Here is a 19,608-nt window from a genome sequence, read left to right on the forward strand (position 1 = left end):
AAAAGTGTTAATTTTATCTAAATAAAATGACCTTTCCGTTTTGTTTATGTTATTTTGGTTTATGACAGCCAAACTAATTATATATGTAATACATCATGTAGAATATGTAACAATCTGTATCGAACCTTACAATATTTTGTGTAATATAATATTCATAGATGCATAGTACATATTCTATTTTATATATGGTATAGCATATATTGCCTATTACATAATGCATTCTTTTGAAATTTAATATTAAAAATATATAAAGCATAGCAAATATTGTCTTATTTGTTGTGGTTAGTACCTAAGAAAAATTGGATCTTGGTTATTTACCTATACATATACAGACATACACATCTTATATATATGAATGTAGAAAAGCAAAAAAATATATATATAGAGAGAGAGAGAACTCTACCATAACCATACATTTATAGGTATAAAAACTCACAACCAGAAAATGTTCGTTGAGATCCTAAAAGCAACATTAATGTATAATTTCCAAAATGACACCATATACTATTTACAAAACTAAGAACGAACCAAAGTAAATTTTGCAATAGTATTTTTTAATTTGCCAGGTCTTTTCTTTTTCTCCCCTAGAGGAAGAATGACTGGGGAAGTCTTTGTTTTTCTGTGTTTCTTGAATAAATAAACATCTTACTGTGGGACAATGTAGGTGTTACATGTGTAGAATACATTCGCATACCTTATAAATTACCCTGACCATCTGTAAATGCATTTGAAAGTTTCTTTTGTTTCACATGTTTCAATAATACCAGTTTCCGAGATAGCCATAGTAACAAAACCCTGAAAATCTGCTTGGATATTTAATCACATTTTTTACAATTTTGAAGGATCAGGCAAAGCTTATAGTCTTTGCGTTTTTGTTGTTATGGTTGTTTTTTAATTAACCAGGATCACCTTGAAAATAGCACAAAGGTGGAGTACTTTTTTTCTTTTTCTCCTGGACACATTGAATAAGTTGGTTTATACTTTCTTACTCATTTATGTTGATCAACAACTATCTGGCCAAGCATAGGACTTGAACTTGCCTTTTTTTTTTTTTTTTAAAGTGTGGATTATTTTATTCCTTTAAAAATTTTTTGAGAAGAGTCAAAGTCAGGGTCATTCCAATTTTATGGAATGAAAATGAACATAGTTAAAAACATCATTTTCTTTGATGTAACTTGAAGAATGAGTGCTTCACAAATGTGATTTTATGAACAAGAAGAGTAGCAGAATATAACTAAGATAGAAACATTTTCTTAAAAATCATAAATTTCTGTCCCCTAAATCCAATTCCAGAACAGATGCTGCTATAGTTTAAGGCCATTCAAGTAAGCTTTTAATACAATTTTCCTCTCGGTTTTTTTGGTTTTTTTTTAAACTTAAATCTAAGATTAGGTCAGTACACTAGGCTTTGGATCCCAAAGAAAATTAGGAGTAAAACCAAACAACAACAACAAAAATGAAAGACAATGAAAAGTGAGCATAGCATTACTAAGTCAAGCCTGAAAATCTCATGAAAATCAGAGCCTGTTCTGCCCATTTGATACATTGTTAGGCTTAACAACCACATCACAGAACAAAGTCTGCTCCAGTAAGAGAGGAAACGGACTCCCCGACACAATGACCTTGAATTTTTCTAGTCAGCAACACAACACTATCTCACCAGTTATGTAGAACAGGGTTCCCTTGTGGCAGAAACTTTAATGTAAATCATCTAAATTACTAAATTATCAGCCAGTCCTTTTTATTTTTTGCAATATTGAAGAACCATTGATTATGAACAATTTTTGCACTGATTATGAGCAATTTTTGCAGAACTACACTATGTGCCTTTAATTTTACTCTTACTATTTTAAAATCTGTATTAATCCTGCCCTTGCCCTGGTAATTATCAAGTATAATTCACATGCGTTAGAGTTAACTTCTACAATAGTAAAAAGTTCTGACCACTCAAGAAGGAAGGGTTTTTCTATTTTTATGGCTTCTGTATTAAAGTATCAAATATTACTTCATTCTGTGGAGAGACAACACATATTTTCTAAAGCATCATGGATTTTATGTTTACTTTATATTATGCTCATGAAATTTTAATCAGATGGGTATCATTATTCTTATTTTTTTTTAAAAATACAGTTAAATACAGTTTTGAATCAAAGAAAGTCAGAGATACCTTCCTAGAGCCCAACATTGAATGAAGCATTTTGCGTGGATGCAGCTTTGCCTTCGGAACGAACTGGGTTCCAAGCAAAACTAGATTGACTTTGCATATGGAACTGGAAACTCAAGGGCAGAGAGAGTTTGTCTCAATTCTTAATTTTACTTTTCACTGTATCTCTTCATCAACTCGACTCTCCCACCATCTCAGACAAGGGCCGCAGTGCCCCACTTTCCCACTTTCATTGCTTTGATATTTGACTCGTGCTACTGCTCCCACCATTTCAAGAGCTGCATCCTCTTCTCTACTCTTGGTCCTACGACCCCCCACACTTCGCGAGATTTACCCCCTCCCCAGCAAGCCTTCCTCCTTCCCTCGGGTGTATTTACCCACTTTTCTGTCACGCCCACCTTACTGGTGTAACCATTAGGGCAGAGCATTCACTTCATTCTCCTTGATTACACAAGTAAAATCTAGAACTACAGTAGAAGCTTTATCCAGTGAAGAATAGGTCTTCACCGGATTTAGCAAAAAGTAAGACCTCAACAAATGTTTATTCAAATGAAGCTTTTTGGTTTAGTAAGCATCCTATCAAAGGTGGTACTGGATACTGCCCTAGCCAACAAAAATGAAAACAGCATTTCCTGAGTTGCTACTTTTGAACAAGCCCGGCACTGTATTAAGTGCAGGTTCTACCTCACTATGGCTTTAAATTCCAGCACAGCAATAGCGTCCCCAAGTATCCTCAAGGCAGGGCTGGCAGTCGCTCAGATCAGTTTTGCTCTACTCCCTCTTGTCTCAAAATGACACTATGCTTCGTGTGGAGTCAGGGTTCCAGGGCTAAAAGAAAACATCTGTGTTAGGTTCTACTAGTTTCAACACAGAATTACCGAGTTTCTGATCCACTCAGACACAGAACCGTGGATCTCATGGGTAAATGGTTATGTGTCATCAATGTTTAAATTCATACTACTCGGAATTTTAGAAAGTGATTCAGATTCAAAAATAGCATTCTCATTATCTCAGAATGATCTTTATCTCTTAACTACCTTTTATAAGTAAACGATTTTTAGAGCAGTTCTATGTCGATACAAAAATTGAGAACATACTACAGAGTTCCCATATTCCATGCCCCTAGTTTCTCCTAGAGCTAATGCCTTACATCACTAATGCATTTGTTACAGTAAGTGAGCCAAGACTGATACTGATACTTTTTAACTGAAGTCCAGACTACACAGATCTCAGTAGTCATTTTTACTTAGTGTCCTTTTTTCTATTAAAGAAGCCCATCCAGAACACCACTTAAATTTAAGTGACAGCTCTCCTTTTATCTCCTCTTTGTTATGACAGTTTTTCAGTCTTTCCTGTTTTTTTTATGACCTTGATAGCTTTCAGGAGTAATGGTCAAGTATTTTGTACTCTGCCCCTCTCCTGAAATTTGTTTTTGTCATGATTGGACTGGGGTTGTATACTTAGAGGAGGAAGATACAAAAAATAAAATGTCATTTCCATCTCATCATACCAAGAGTACAGACTAGAGACCTGATTTATGACTGTTAATGCTGACCTTTATCATCTGGCGGAGGAAGCGTCTGTCATATTTCTTCACTATAAAGTTGCTGGGCTATTTTTTTGTTGTTACTATTTTGTGTATTTTTTTTTTTAACCTGGTTGCTGCTATGTTCTCTTTAGAAAGAAATTGCTATGTGTAGGCCACACTCAAGGAGGAGGGAACTTTGCTTCTCTTCCTGGAGGGTGGGTTATCTACACGAGTTAGAATTCTCCCACAGGGCAGACTTTTCCTGCTCCACAATTTATTAATTGATTCAATCAATTCCTTATAATTATATGGACTCATGGATATCTGTTTTCTATTTTGGGTTATAATTTAAAAATATTTTATTCCTCAAATTAGTCTAGCATTGGCCGCTAGGAAACCATTGGCTCCTCCTGACATAACCTAATTAGTGTGTGTGTGTGTTGTGTATGTGTGTGCACATACCTAGCACCTCCTTATCGTGGCAACTACAACGCTCTAAGCATATCTCGTGCATTTACTATCCTAGCCCGACAATTAGCTGCTGTTCTAGGTGTCATAATTCATTTTACTGGAGAACTGGAACATCCAGGGGCTAGCAGTATGCACAGCTACTGGTGTGTCTTTTCTCGAGGCTCTGTCAACTCACGGGACAAAGAAATCTGTGTATCTCTACTAACCCGTGTACCATAAATATTTTTATATGTAACCATCTATCCTAGGCTGGACCAGTTCTTACTTTTGTCTCCAATCAATCTCATCGCCACATGGCTTATTCTAGCTCCCTCCCCTCGCTTATCTGTAACCTCAGACCCAATCCGACAGTGGGATAGATTCCTGGCTCCCACCATCTGCCCTTCAGAACTGGATCATTTATTTATTCATTCATTCATCCCCTATTATTGGGCTTTAAGACTTTTCTGGCTCTTTTGAATATTCAAGATATGTGCTTTTTAAACTGTAGGAATATAGCCATCATACACTTAAAATCATAGGCCAGGGAGAAGTCCCTACTAGTTCAGAGTCTTGTGATGGGCTAATAATTCAAGCTATTCTCTATTTACATGTATCTTTTCAACTGCATTGGTAAAATATGGTGCCCTCCCCCCCAACCACACACATATTACCTTTTATTCTTTCTTCTAAGAGACTTATAGGAGAAAAACCACTATGAAACTAACTAGATAGTATTTCTTCTCTTTTTCCCAGGAATAAAAATGTTGCATTCTCTGTTGAGTTTCCTTTACTATTTGTATAACCCATTTCATCTCCTGTGTTTACCTCTTTGGGGACTAGAATGTATTATATACCTTCCTAAGGCCTTTTTAAATTCTATTGTTTCTTCAAAATGTAGTAGACGGATATAGTGCTTCAAGGTTATATATAAATACAAACCCATATATATGTAAAACCTAAAAATAACAAATAACATATAAAATAGAAATTTCATTATAGCCTCAAAAAGCAAAAAATATATATCATATAAAGTTTTGGAAAAGTGTAGGAAAAATATCTGTGGAGGTCTATTCTATTTTTCCATAGTTTAATATTTACTTTTGCCCCATACGCCAGGCATTTTTCTGAACATTAGAGATAGAGAACAAGGCAGAATGGAAAATGCCCTAGCTCTCATGGATCTGTTTTATAAAAGGAGTCAGAGAATGAGACATTTTTTAAAAATGTCAATTAGTGACAAGTGGTATCATAAAAGCAAAAAAGAATGGTAGCTACCAGTGAGTATTCCCAAATAATTCCAATTTGTAATTACTTTTATAACTACAACAATTAACAGACTAAAAATAGCTCTGTTTTAATGTCACAGATTTCTCATTTTTTAGTTATATTCGTTTATACCAAACGTTAATATACAGGATGCACTGGCCTATAACCGACCCTATTTCTTCCGTATCAAGATACATGATTCCCTTGCAATGCTGTGTGTCAGTATCACTGTTCTTGTTATCAGAATTAAATTTTACAGAGTTTTTCAGAGAGGATTACACTACGAGAAAGTATTAATATGTAAATACGTATTCCAGATTTTATTATTTTGGAGTCCAAACACCCAAAGATAAATATTTATGTGTGCATAAGGGATTTGAAATCACATTTTCTTATCTGAAGGCTCCCCTTATAGCTTTTGAAATAGAATGTAATGTCCCAATAATTGCATACACTTATACCTCTAAAAAAAATGATTTATAGTGTCATCTATGGAGCTGTGCAGTACAGCCCCATGGCTTCTATCAAGGACAGTCTAAGGGCTGAGTGTGTGCTTGAATGCTCTTATAACTGAATCACATCCCCTGACACAGCCAAGTCCGCGCACGTGGCCCACCAACGCGCTGGTCTGTCACCAGTTACATCAATCACATGATGCCTGCCTGATTTTTAAAAATAGGGATGAAACACTTGTAAGGAAAAGAGCTACGCCTGGATATTCCTAAAGAATAAGGAAAACTATAAAAAAACTCTGTGTGTTAAGTGTGGGGCGGGGCATATATGAACACCAAATTAATATGTGAGAAATCACCATGTGGAGAAATAGAGATCGATCACAAAACAAGTATCGTGACCTGACACAAACATGTGCCACATCAATTGGAAGGACTGGCATCACAACATCAATGGGGACTTGGAAGTGACAGGGGAAAAATGCTCCTTCAGGTGCATGTTCCTTTCTAGAACTGACGCTAAAGGCCTAATATTTTCAGTCGGAGCCATTCACATGCAGGGAAGTTTTTATTCGTTCGAAGGAGATGCTTCTTGTACTGAAATCAGTAAATGATAACAAATGTTGCCACAGGCCCTGAACCAGGTTTTAAAAAACATATCGTTATGAGGTGATAGGTTGGAAATTAAAATGCTTTGGGGGAAGCTCAAATTTCAAGGGTAATCCGTCATCCTAATGCAGAAAGTTGACCACAAAGCAGTGATAAATTTGTTTTAGGGACTCCCAATGATTTGGTTAGTTTACTCTTGGGCTCTAAAATGCTTGAACAGTGGTATATCACTTGCCTAAAAAGTGGATATTGAAAAAAAAAAAAAAAAAGGGTTCCCCTGGATTGTAGGTCCAATTGCTTTAGATATTTCCATCAGGGAACAGGAATCTGAGGCCCTTATATTTAGTGGAAGGTGGGGTAACATTCAAGTCCGTATCTCCGCTGAGGAGATACTACCAGTGATTAATTATACTAGATAATTGGGATTCTCTTATTTCTCCCTTTCAAACCATATGTTTATAAAATGTCTTATGAATATTATGTAACTACCGGTTTGAGAGGTAGGTAAGGAAAAGACACTGCCTCACTTTATAAACGTAAGCCAACTGGTCTCAAAGAGATTTAAGTGCCTGGCTTTGAATCAAATATCCAATAAATGAATGCCAGATACACAGATGGGTCGTCTGTCCCCAGCCCGTCAGCTTCATACCACGGGCGCCAGGTTAGGACAGGGAGGATGGAGGTCCGGTCATGCTCTGCCCGGACACTGTACGCTAGCCAGACAATACGACTGATATTTTAATTGAAATATACATTACTAAGTGAGAAAGTCATTTTGTTATTATTGACATTTTAAGGATTTTCCTTTATATGATCCTCTTCTTACACTTGCTTTTATTTTTAAATGATATACTACAGCAGAAGGAACGTTAGCTTGGATCTGAAGATAAGTCTGGCTGGGCTAATAACATGCTAAATATTCTTGGGGCATTTCTCCATTGATTTAGCTTCAACTAAATAGATTTAGAAAAAGATGTGCTCCCAGATACACGTTAGCTATTAAGTGGTGTGATCCAAATATAGACGAATTATTCACTTCTATAAATCTTCTAAGACTACAAACCCAACGTGTTAAGGTAAATTCGGTAACTCACTATTATCATTGTTTCTTAATTCAGAAAGATTTCACTATCCCAGTCTTCAGCATTATTGAGGGTGCTACGAAGCTTGAATGTGGTGCTTTCCAGAAATACATCCATGACACACATGTGGATGGTAAGAACATTCTAGGGCTACAGCAGGCACGGTGGCCAGAGAGCCTGGGGCTGATTTTCCTCTCTCAGATGCATTTCCACGCGATACCATGCTCAGAGCCCCCCTTGGTCTGATCACTTGACTGAGGAGGCTGCACCTCAAAGGTTGTGGCTTTTAACTTTACAGTTTCCAAGAATGGCAATTTCTACAGCAGGGGTGGCTGAAATGAAAATTGCTCAATTGTTTGCTCTTCCAACTCTTGTTTAAAAATTCTCTGGACAACAGCAGTATTGCTTACTTAGGACAGTGTGCAGGAGAAATGAAGTACATTCTGTGGGGGAGGGGGTGGCCGCCGAGGGAGAAGGCGCTGAAATCACCACGCTGCGTAAGGCAGGTCCCACGCCCTGCCGGAAGCCTTGAATTCCAGATCTTAAATCTGCAAATATCTTTGCAATCCAAGGGACAGCAAAGCTCAGACTTTTAAGTGGAGAAAGTCCTAATTAAGTTGAAGCAAGGTAAATATTCAATTAAAAGCTCCTACATGTTCTGACTTTTTAAGAAAAATTAAGTCCCGAAGACTTGAAACTAAGAAAAAAAAATGTTGGTCAAAGACTGAATGTGTAGACGGGAAAAGGTCATTTTTCCTAATCACTTATACAATCCAATACCCTTCCCACTTGGGAGAGCTTTCAGTGGCACTCTCCAGAAGAGCTATTCTTCAAAAATCTTTCAGAAAATTCAGTTATGGGGTCTGTCTTTGGCCCAGGTCATGACTTCAGGGTCCTGGGATCAAGCCCCACATGGGTGTCCCTGCTCAGCGAGGACTCTGCTTCTCCCTCTCCCTCTGCCCCTTCCCCGACCACCCCCGCTCTCTCTCACATGCTTTATATCCAATAAATAAAGTCTAAAAAAAAGATAAAATCCAGTCATGTTTTCATGTCTCACACCATCACAGAAGATTCGCTAAACCATGTTTTATAGGTACTAGGAAGAGTTCCAAAACTCACAATGGCTTTTTATTTAATGAGAGATACACTTGATTTTCTCCTGCCCCTTAAAGAGATGTACTCCAGTAAGCTTTGATTCTAACCAGAAATCAACGCAGGCTTATTTTTATGCATTAAAAAAAAAAAATCCTTGAGAAAAGAGCAAACCAGCAAATCAGTGAATGACTCTTGCTCCCATGGGCATGTTTGAGTCATTGTGCTACAGGCATCCTTGGCAAGTGTGAAGAGCTGTACTGTGCACAAGGAATTCGGGAAGAAAGAAGGAAAAAAAAAAAAAAGGAAAGCAATTCCAGCAAACAGAAATCAGGGGTATTAGATCTTTTCCAGATAACACGGATTTTACAGAAAATACACCATTTTGGGAAATTCATGTTCCTTATCTATAGGAGACCTGACTTGAGACCTGAGGACAAAATAACTGTATTTAAATATCAGCTGTCCCCTAAGGAATGAGAGTTATTTGTATTATTGGAACTCGCTTTTGTCTTTAGCTATAGTGGTGCTAATGATTTCTCTAGGTCCATATTTTATTTAATTAATTTTTTTTAAGATTTTATTCATTTATTTGACAGACAGAAATCACAAGTAGGCAGAGAGGCAGGCAGAGAGAGAGAGGAGAAAGCAGGTTCCCTGCTGAGCAGAGAGCCCGATGCGGGGCTCGATCCCAGGACCCTGGGATCATGACCTGAGCTGAAGGCAGAGGCTTTAACCCACTGAGCCACCCAGGCGCCCCGCGAGGTCCATATTTTAGTGATAGTCCTATACTGCTGCATCTATTAGTGACATAGTTAAAAGTAACTCTTGTAGCTTAATAGAAGCTAATGACAAGCTGTACTTTATAAAGAAACCATCTTGTGACAAATGTGAAAGGTATAAAGAAAAAGTTTGCTATATCCATGGGTGTGTATGCATCTGTATAAATGTATAGTATTTTTATTTTGGACTTCATAGGAAAAAAATAATTATCATCTAGGGGAACCCTCCTACACTGTTGGTGGGAATGCAAGCTGGTGCAGCCACTCTGGAAAGATAGGTCCAAAATTTATTGAAATGAAAATTTATTGAAATGACATTCATGAAAAAAATTATTGAGTCTTTATGACTTATTATAGGCTTATTACAGTGGGATAAAACAAAATGTATGGTTCACACTTGTTTTAATGATATGGGGATATGAGGGGAAATGTCCTCAAAAATTTACTCTTTCTGAGACAAAATCAGTGTGAGCAAACAATAATCAAATTTCATGCAAAACCATATACTCAGTTCACTTTTATAACTCTCTAGTGTTGCTCTGACTTTCAATAGTGGATAACTGGAAAAGGCACTATGTATTTTACAAATGTTTTCCCTTGGATTTCTAAAAAGGTGACTTTTTCAGAAAGTACAAGCCAGCGCATTTCTAAGTCAGAGAAATCTCATGTAATTAAAGCCTCTAGCTGCATGCATTTTTAATACGACACACAACATAGTAATTGACATATGTGATTCTGGATCACACTTCAGATTTTAAATTATTTTAGTCTTCAGAATGTGTTTAAGTGCACTAACCAGATACACTTTCAGTAATTCGGCTTTTAATGACTATCTTTCTCTTCAGAGCTAGCTTTGATGTTAAAATAGTCTAAGAAATAATGTAATTTCCCCACATGCTGGTTGGGTTATAGTCAGATGTTTCTTAAATATTTCATGTAAGAACTCTCGCTGACCCCTACCACTGTGAAAATGTGAGGAGATTTTACTTACAATAATTTTATATCTTGTAGTTCACTAAATTAACTGGAATGATCAGGACCTCAACCAAAATTGATTGCTGAACCAAAAATAAGATCAAAGCAATAAATCAAAAGGATATAGCAGATGGAAAAATACAAATTACAAGAATAAGTTCAGAATAATTAATATTTGCAAAACTGCACTGCAAAAAGACCTTAGAAGGTATAAAGCTCATAGCACATTAAAATCTAAAATTTTAAATAGGCCTCTGAACCCGGAAAAGACGACTAATTCCTACTTACTTGCTGTAAAGCCAATAGGCATGATACCACAGAGCTTTCACAGTAACTATACTCACTTCTCTGCTCAGCTTCTCGAGTTCCTTCAACGTCTTGCTACCAGACTATTTAGAAATACAAGAGCATTCAAAAGATTTCAATCACCTTTCATATGTATCAATCAACATCACGGTTTCTATATACTCTTCTCCCTACACTGTTCAGACAAAATGTGAAGATGCGTAAAAGAAAGTTGTAGAAGATTGTTACTTAACTCATTAGATTCAATAAGCATTCACTGAGCTCCCACTATGAAGGAACCGTCAAATTGGGTGGGGGGTTTATAAAGAAATGAAATCAAGTCCATCATCCAGAGATTTTCAATCTACTACCTCAGAACATTACAAAATAAGGACATGAAAAGATGCAGTATGCGAAGAACAAGATAAATGACACAAAGAAAGCAAATGTTATTATGTAGAGTTTAAAGAAGCTGGTTTTACATAGTTGAGATAGTAAGGAAGCATTTCATGGTAGTGGCAGCTTATGACACGAGCCTCAGAGGACAGAAGGAGCATTGGCAGCCAGACAATGTGTTGATAAGACGTGAATTAAAAATCTGGGACAGAACCCAGATTGACAAGCAGTCCAGCCTGACGGTGCCCCAGCTGATATTTGCAGAAACAGCAGCAATTATGACTGAAGAAGCAGATGTTTGAGCTTTTGTTGTTCAACCAAGACCTGCACGATTCAAGGCCTGTGGTTCTTCGACTGAATCACATCACCTTTCCATGGTGGCATATACAGAAACTAGACTGGAGGAGATGATGATGAAGAAGTCGCATAGTAGGGGCACCTGGTTGGCTCAGTCAGTTGGACCTCTGCCTTCAGCTCAGGTCATGATCCCAGAGTTCTGGGATCAAGCCTCACATCAGGCTCCCTGCTAAGCCTGCTTCTCCCTCTCCCTCTGCCTGCAGCTCCTTCTGCTTGTGTGTTTGTTCTGTCTCCGTCAAATAAACAAATAAAATCTTAAAAAAAAAAAATGCGAACATTGAGATACCACCTTACACCAGTTAGAATGGCCAAAATTAGCAAGACAGGAAACAGCATGTGTTGGAGAGGATGTGGAGAAAGGGGAACCCTCTTCCACTGGTGGTGGGAATGCAAGTTGGTGCAGCTTCTTTGGAGAACAGTGTGGAGATTCCTCAAGAAATTAAAAACAGAGCTTCCCTATGACCCTGCCATTGCACTACTAGGTATTTGCCCCAAAGATACAGATGTAGTGAAAAGAAGGGCCATCTGTACCCCAATGTTCATAGCAGCAATGGCCACGGTCGCAAAACTGGAAAGAACCAAGATGCCCTTCAATGGATGAATGGATAAGGAAGATGTGGTCCATATACACTATGGAGTATTATGCCTCCATCAGAAGGGATGAATGCCCAACTTTTGTAGCAACATGGACAGGACTGGAAGAGATTATGCTGAGTGAAATTAGTCAAGCAGAGAAAGGCAAGTATCATCTGGTTTCACTTATTTGTGGAGCATAACAAATAGCATGGAGGACATAGGGAGATGGAGAGGAGAAGGGAGTTGAGGGAAATTGGAAGGGGAGGTGAACCATGAGAGACTATGGACTCTGAAACAATCTAAGGGTTTTGAAGGGGTGGGGGGTGGTTGGGGGAGCCAGGTGGTGGGTATTAAGGAGGGCACGGATTGCAAAACAATGCAGTGCGTGCAAAATAATGCAATACATGCCAAAACAATGAATTCTGTTACACTGAAAAGAAATTTTAAAAAATATGCAAACAATAGCATTTTTTAAAAAATATGAATAACGGGAGGGAGAGAAAAAAAGAAAAAAAACAGTAGGTTAAAAAAAAACAGAATGAATTCTGTTACACTGAAAAAATAAATAAATAAAAATATTTTATCACTCTAAAAAAAGAAAACAGAAAAACAAAACACAGTAGGTTAACAACATTAGGTCCTAAAAGCATTTCCCAGTATGATTAATCAAGATAAAATAATAAAAGCTTAAGACAGTTTTATAATCCAGCCACACTAAAATGACAAGTAAAAATGATACTTTGATCACAGGGAGAGTGAGGTTGCAAAGTTCGTCTGTAATACATTTGGAGGATTAAATGAGATGCTTTTTAAAATTATTTTAAATTTGTTAAAGAAATAATTGGAAATCAACGCTGAATGTAAAATGAAACAAATAAAACCTCTAAAACCAAGAAAAAAACCGAAAACTGAACATGTGTAATGTGCCAGAAAGGTTATTGTGTAGTAACTCAGTGAGAGATCCTCATAATTTTAAAATGATAATATTACTTTAATGATAATAATTTTTCTTTCTAGTATGTGTAGGAAATGAGGCTAAAGACATTAACATACTATACTAGTCTAAGTTTGCATAGTTAGCATTTTACAACATTGTGGTTAAGACTTCAAGTTGTCTTTCCTACCATAAAACATGAATGTGCGTGGTATCTGGGAAGGAAAAGCAGGAAAGAAATCAGAGAAAAGTCATTCTACAGGTAACAAAGAATCTCTGACAAGAGTCAAGATACAGAACAGTAAGAGTAGGAACTAACGTAATTGCAAAGAAATGCAAGAATCAGAAAATAATTTGGATAATAAATTATACAAGCATTACTAATCAATATAATAATGGAGAGGAAGAAGAAAGATGCAAAACATATTTGGGTTAAAATGGTGAGACATCAAGTAAATGGTTATTAATGTGATAGAAAAGTTCAAGAAATAAAAAGGAGGACATGAGGAAACATTTGGATGGTTATGACCTCTTAAAATTGTACGCCCCAAATAAGAGAGGATTTTTCTATTTTTTTCCCCCAGGCAAAATTTTAGTTCCTAGTTTTGAAAAATGTTAGCTGGTCATTAAATATAGATACTAAAAGATGGAAAATGGCATGCATAAAGTTCACTGGTTTGTTGCCTCAGGATAAATATCTGTTGGGAATTCATATGGAATCTTATGGGACCATAAATAGCCCAAATTTGATGAAGAAGAAAAAGTTGGAGGACTCAACATCTCCTGACTTGACTTCAAAGCTTGCTATAAAGCTACAGCAATCAAAAGAGTATGGTCTGACAGAGACATACATAAGGGGCAATGAAATAGAATAAGGAGCCCAAAAACAAACTCTTGCACGTATAATCAAATAATTTTCAATGAGGGTGCTAAGACAAATTAATTGGGTAAAGTACCATCTTTTTCAATAAATGGTGTTTAGGAAGAAAAATGGCTATCTACATGCAAAAAGAATGAAGTTAGACCCTTACCTTTTACTGTACCCAGACATTAACTCAGAATGGATCAAAGACCGAAATGTAAACACTAAAACCATTAAAACTCTAAGAAGAAAACATAGGGGAAAAGTTTTGTGACATTGATTTCACCAATGATTTATTGGATATGACAGCAAAAGCACAGACAATAAAGAAAACAAACAGATTGAGGTACATCAAAATTTAAAACTTTTCTGCATTTTGACACTGTCAAAACACTGAAAAAGGAACCACAGAATAGGGAAAATATTTGCAAATCCTTTATCTGATAAGAAATATATAGCCAGAATATACAAACAATTGCTATGACTCAAGAACAACAAGACTCAATTTTAAAGAGGTCAGAGATTTAAATAGAAATTTCTCAATAAAGATATGTGGATAGCAAATAAGGACATGAAAAGATACTCAGCATCACTAATCATCAGAAAAATGCAAAGCAATAGACAACAATGTATCTATTATAATGGTTATTATCAATTGAACAAAATGCATTGGTGAGAATGTAGAGAAATCAGAACCCATCATGCCTTGCTATAGCCACTGTGGGAAACAATATGGCAGCTCCTCAAAAAACTAAACATAGAATTACCATATGGTCAGATAATGCCACTTCTAGAGATACACCCAAAGGAACTGAAACCAGGGAAAAGATATTTGTATACCAATACTATTGTTATTCACAAAGACCAAAGAGTAGAAGGAACCCAAATATCTATAAATAGATATATGTTTAAATAAACTATTCCTTATACACACAATGGAATATTACTTAGCCTTAAAAAAGGAAACTCTTGCTAATACTGTACCACAGGTCAACCTTGAAAACATTATGCAAATGAAAGTGAAATAAGCCTCACAAAAAACAAATAATACTGCATAATGTTACAAATATGAGGATTTCCCACACAGCAAAGTTTCTATAGACAGAGTAGGCCGGTACCTCTGAGGGACTAGGGAAAGAAGGAGATACGGATGATGAAAAGCTTTCTGAAATAGATGGTTCCGTAATAATGTGAATGTATTTAACACTACTGAATTGTATGTGTAAAAAAAAATGAGCTAAGATGGAAAATTTGATATAATTTAACATAATGAAACAAGAAGATTAAAAAAATAGTCTGTTGGGGTAAAAGAAGTATGCTTCACAGAGGAGGTATCGAGCTGCAGTGCAGTCCCAACAAAGGCCTCTGATCCCCCAACTCTGCAACGAGCTCTGGAGCTCGGATGTCCCTGCAGAACTGACCTATCTCGAGGACGAGGTCAGGAATCTTTATACCTTCACATTCTGGCAGACCTTGGATAAAGGAAATTCCAAAGAGGTAGCACATACCCGAATGAGGCTACTCTGCCCTTCAAAGTGTGCAAGGGAGGAACTTAACAGTGTTATCAGCCACCAACAGTTCCTAACAGCTGGGGGTGAGTGCCTCCGACCTTCAGGGAACACTGGGGAACAAACCACACCATCCATTACAGCCCATACTATTGGATCCCTTACTTAATCTGCTACCATAACAGTGGTATTGCTCTTTAACCCTGGCTGTCCGTCCATGGTCTAAGAGCCATCCTAGACGCATGGTGGTGGGAAATCTTGTAAACAGGTGAGAGCTTCCATAGCAATAAGAGACCTGATACCCTGCCCATCCTGACCCAGCACCCCTGGAATCCTGTTCTTTTCACATTCCTCGTGTTCTTTTCACATTTTCACATTCATTTATATATATATATAAATATATATAAATATATTATATATATATTTATATTATATATATATATATAAAGCTAATAAGTAGTAGAGGAATAATTTGACTATAAAATCTTTACCAACTACTTTATTACTGGTAGTATCTATGAAAGCTATCATTTATTGAGCATCTACTATGTGACATATATTATCAAAGTCACTCATACCTTAAACTTAACACTTAAAACCACCATGTAGGAAATAAGAGAAAGTAATATTTTAAACTAACATTATTTCTATATTACAAGTGAGAAACTTAGACCTCAAGAGTCAAAACTCCTTGACACAAGGAGTCAAGGAGTGGGTGCTCAGTTGGCTAAGCGTGTGACTCTTGATTTCAGCTTGAATCATGATCTCAGGGTCATGAGATTGAGCCCCCACGTTGGGCTCCATACTCATCGGGGAGTCTGCTTGAGATTCTTTCTGTCCCTCTCCCTCTGCCTCTCTCACCACGTGTTCTCTTTCTCTCTCAAATAAATAAATCTTAAAACAAAACTAACCAAACTCCTTGACACAAGTTCAGACATTGTCTACCATCTTTGTTCCTGTTCACTCTATTTCATACCCCAAATCACTCTTAAAAACCTCAGGAGTGTTTAAAACATCAAAGAAATACATGCATACTACACACACAGATATGTGTGTGTGTGTGTGTGTGTATATATATATGAATGGAATCATAGGGGCATAAAATATCCCTTTTGTGGATGTCTAGTACCAGTATCATGAGAAATATTTCAGTTTAGCAAAATAAAGTCACAACAGAATAATAAGCTGGCAAATTTAAATGCTATATTCTCCACCACAAAATAGTTGGAATGTATAATTTTTTAATTTAAAATGAAGCAAAGTAAATCAAGTAATATTTAAAAGTTAATATAATATATATGGTACCCTATATTGATTTTAGGCTACTCAGGAAAAAATAAGAATCTCCTTTATAGGGTACACTAAGTACATTATATGTTTTCTCAAAAATCCTTAAAGTTGCATGACAAATAAATGGAATTTTACTACTGTTTTAACAAGGCTAGGATGATTTAAATTGGTAAGCCCAAATCACTTTATTATAGCAAATACTAAAACAACATTTAATTATCTGTAGTTAATAGCCCGATTTAATGGATTAAGCTATTATGCTCAGCGTTCCCAGAGGTAGATGGAGAACTAAACTGGTCAGTAAGTTTTGGGATTAGTAGACAGAATAAGGGCATGGTGTATGGATTGCCTGTGAGTGTTTGAAATAATATGCTATCCTCAGCGTCGCACTTATTTGCAAGTGATAAAGCAAAAACCTCAACCATCACCAAAACTGAAATAAAATCTGAACAAATTCTCTAAAGAATAGTGGATATGCCAGTATTTCGGATAACAACAAGAAAACAGAGAAGTTCAGGCCACTGTGGTGCTGATGGATTTGACTCAAAAAGCTTTAAATTATAAGTGATGAGTTGAGCCTATATGCAGAAGAACTCATCTGTTATTACTGTTATTATTATTATTATACAAATGCTGATTTTTTTGTTCAGTTAACCAACATATAGTACATCATTAGTTTTTGATGGGGTGGTCAACAATTCATTAGTTGTGTATAACACCCAGTGCTCATCATCACATGTATCCTCCTTAAAACCCCAACCCCCATTCCAATCCCTTCTGTTACCCCACCCCCCCCTTCTGTAATCCTCAGTTTGTTTCCCAGAGTCCAGAGTCTTTCATGGTTTGTGTCCCTTTCTGATTTCTTCCCATTCAGTTGTCCCTCCCTTCCCCTATGGTCCTTCATGCTACTCCTTATGTTCCACATATTAGTGAAACTCTATGATAACTGTCATTCTCTGCTTGACTATTTCACTTAGCATAATCCCCTCAAGTTCTACCCATGTCAATACAAATGGTAGGTATTCATCCTTTTTGATGTCTGTGTAATACTCCATTGTATGTATGGACCACATCTTCTTTATCTATTCCTCTGTGGAAGGACATCTCAGCTCCTTCCAGATGGGCTATTGTGGACATTGTTGCTATGGACACTGGGATGCATGTGCCCCTTTTTTTCACTACCTCTGTATCTCTGGGGTAAATACCCAGTAGTGCAATTGCTAGATCATAGGGTAGCTCTATTTTTAACTTTTTGAGGAACCTCCACACTGTTTTCCAAAGTGGCTGCACCAACTTTTATTCCCACCAACAGTGTAAGAGGCTCTCTCTTTTTCTACATCCTCGCCAACACTTGTTGTTTCCTGTCCTATTCATTTTTGTCACTCTGACTGGTGTAAGGTGGTATCTCATTGTGGTTTTAATTTGTATTTCCCTGATGGCTAGTGATGTCGAACATTTTTTCATGTGTCTATTAGCCATTTGTATGACTTCTTCAGAGAAGTGTCTGTTCAAGTCTTCTACCCATTTATTGAATGGATTATTTGTATTTCGGGTGTTGAGTTTGAGAAGTTCTTTATAGACGAGCACATATTAAGTTCACTCTTAGTTTAGAAATATAGATAACATTCTATTTTCTATAACAGCTTCAACTACAAAATGGGCTAATTTTATGAAGATCTTCCTAAATGGGCTCAATAATGCTTGCCTTACATTCTTGCCTTACTTAGTCTGCAAGTATTTATTTGCAATAACAAATGGCAACAGCCAAAAATTACATTTAGTCTTTTCAGTCTTGTAGACAAATGTAAGTGCTAGAAGTACAATGCAACGAAGCTGCAGATTCACTGCAACAACTCAATGAGAACATGCAACACTGAGCTACCCACACTTGGAAAGTGATTTTAGAGCAACTGTTTCTTATATGGATAATTGTAACTCATTTGTGTATCAAAAGCAACAAGAGCTCTAAACAGAATACAGGACTTTGTAAAATTGACAATATCATGGTAGAATTTGGGGAAATGAAATCCTTCATCAAGTAGACTATCAATATTATGTTTTGTTTTTTCTTTTTATTAATAAGAAGACTTCTATATTATAAAATGAAACCATTCAGGAAAGAAAGTAGTAAAACAGAATGAATATATCCCTTTTCACTGAAGAATGAAGTTGAATATTGCCACCCATAGATAGAAGTAAACTCTTAAATGAGACCTGCTCACGTTTCTGGTTTCACAGTCCAAGAATGAGTCTTTTTCTAATCTTAGATTGGTCTCACACACACACACAAAAATAAAAGTAGTGTTAAAAATTAAAATAGTATTGGGACACCTGGGTGTCTCAGTTGATTAAGCAACTGCCTTTGGCTCAGGTCATGATCTCAGGATCCTAGGATCTAGCCCCACTGGGGCTCCCTACTCAGTGGGGAGGCTGCTTTTCCCTCTCTCTCTGCCCCTCCCCCCACTCATGCTCATGTTCTGTCAAATAAATAAAACCTTTTTTAAAAAAAAATCAAAGGAATATTAAAGACCAGCCCAAGGTTCTCTTCACATTACAAATATAAATGTTTTTAGTTGCTAATCATGTCACTAATGGAAAATTAAAGTGAATTACATGGCAAAGGAAAATTAAGCCACACTATATCATTGATTGTATAACACTAACTTTATAAATGTGGCTCATACTCCTGACAAGGAAGGAAGGGCATGGGCAGAGAACCTTGAGGAAAAAAGTAGGGCAGGCAACCACTTGATCATGCTGGGTGTGTATAGTTCCACCAAGCAACAGACAAGCTATTATAACTTTATTGTTTCAGGATATAAGCCTATTATACTCTGCAAATGAAGACACTGACATTTTGCTGTACTGGTTGAAATGATTAACAGTTCACAGAGAACAGTACCAACTGTGCCAAATTAAATATATTAAAATTTGAAGGTTTTACATTCGATATGCCCTCCACTGTAAATGCACAAACCGTATAGTTTAAATGGCCTC

At 36.6% G+C, this 19,608-nt stretch overlaps 1 long non-coding RNA gene across 1 annotated transcript in view; it reads right to left on the reverse strand.

Annotated features, from left to right (window-relative positions):
• LOC116581935 overlaps window positions 1-13,082 on the reverse strand; it is a 35,666-nt gene extending 22,584 nt beyond the window's left edge. The window contains exons 1-2 of the long non-coding RNA XR_004282309.1: window positions 13,071-13,082; window positions 9,439-9,440 (exon numbers count right to left, since the gene is read on the reverse strand). This is a non-coding gene — a long non-coding RNA (uncharacterized LOC116581935). The remainder of the gene's footprint in view (window positions 1-9,438; window positions 9,441-13,070) is intronic.
• Window positions 13,083-19,608: the final 6,526 nt, after the last annotated feature.

The sequence above is a fragment of the Mustela erminea genome, chromosome 21 (assembly GCF_009829155.1).
Source record: "Mustela erminea isolate mMusErm1 chromosome 21, mMusErm1.Pri, whole genome shotgun sequence".
Taxonomy (NCBI): Eukaryota; Metazoa; Chordata; class Mammalia; order Carnivora; family Mustelidae; genus Mustela; species Mustela erminea.